Source organism: Seriola lalandi, unplaced genomic scaffold (genome assembly GCF_002814215.2).
Source record: "Seriola lalandi dorsalis isolate HSWRI2012SDOR001 ecotype SW California unplaced genomic scaffold, Sedor1 jcf7180002006821, whole genome shotgun sequence".
In the NCBI taxonomy this organism is placed as follows: domain Eukaryota; kingdom Metazoa; phylum Chordata; class Actinopteri; order Carangiformes; family Carangidae; genus Seriola; species Seriola lalandi.
In genome coordinates this window covers 1-1174 of record NW_019477474.1, presented here as the reverse complement: position 1 = coordinate 1174, position 1174 = coordinate 1, and the positions used below count along the sequence as shown (strand labels likewise).

The window sequence follows — 1174 nt, the reverse complement described above, 5'->3', positions numbered from 1 at the left end:
GATTATATTTTAATTTGCATGTTTCTAAATCCTGATTGGTGCACAGACATTTGTGACATAGCACTGCCCATTCCAAACCAGTGAGAAACACAGACACACAGTAATCTGTCATGTGAATAATCGAGGTTCATGAAGGACCTTGATGGTTTTAAGTAAAAAGCTGATGGAGAAAACATGTTTTCAGAGCCTTTAAAGGTAATCTCCTACCTTGACATGGCGATCTCTGCTTTCTGCTTGGCGATGTCTGCGGCCTTCTCAGCAGCCTCAACAGCTCTGTCCACCTTCTCTCTGATTTTACTGGCCCTCAGCGGAATCAGGTTCTTGCGTTTCCCACTCACCAGCACGTTCTGTTTGTACTTTCCTTCCTCCTTGGTGCCATCAGGGAAGGTGGTGCAGCCATACCCATGCCTCTTGTTCCCCGCCCATTCACCTGCATAATGCAGGCCGTCTGAGCGTCGACTCACGCCCCAGCCGGCCCTCTGGTCGCTCCGCCACTCGCCAGCATACATCTCTGTGACAGTTGCGTCCACAGGGGCGCCCTGCTCACTCTCACTGGCGTTGGAGTGGATGTCAGATGCAGCAGAGCTGACGGTGCTCATGCCGGCCTCGCTGCAGAAGGAGCTCTGCTTGCTGAGCTGACTTGCCAGAGAGCTTTTGGACTCGGAGCGTCGCAGCTTCAGGCCGCTCAGGATGGACTGGCGGAAACGGCCTTTTCTCTTCCTCTGGCGTTCAGCTTCACTTGGAGCCGTCAGAGCGAACCCACCTCGGCCCACTGGGCTCCCGGCCAGCCCCGCCACCACACCGTCTGTGGGCGTGGTGGCATTGCCGTCCTCCAGCACAGCTGGGGGCCCGTGGCTGTGCTCAGAGCGGAGGGAGTTTATGGATGTTCGTAGAGGGAAGAGGATGACGGCCGCCATGCCGTACGGTACACTCTGCCGCACGCCATAGCCATGACGCATCCCACCCAGCCACTGGCCTTGGTAGGTTCCTGAAACATAAACATTGAAACTGAGGGTCTCAGGAAGAACAAGTGCTTATGGGAGTATTTTCACTGCTTTTTAGCCACGATAGGAACGTGCCGTAATGTGTGGCGGTCCGCTGCTATGGGCCAGCCTGAAATATTTCAACAACTGAAAAATGGATTGCCATGAAATTTTGTACAAACATTCATGGT

General features: G+C 53.8%; 1 pseudogene; it reads right to left on the bottom strand.

The window, feature by feature from the left end:
• Positions 1-207: 207 nt before the first annotated feature.
• LOC111671304 (junctophilin-3 pseudogene) lies at positions 208-1038 on the bottom strand (annotated as a pseudogene).
• Positions 1039-1174: the final 136 nt, after the last annotated feature.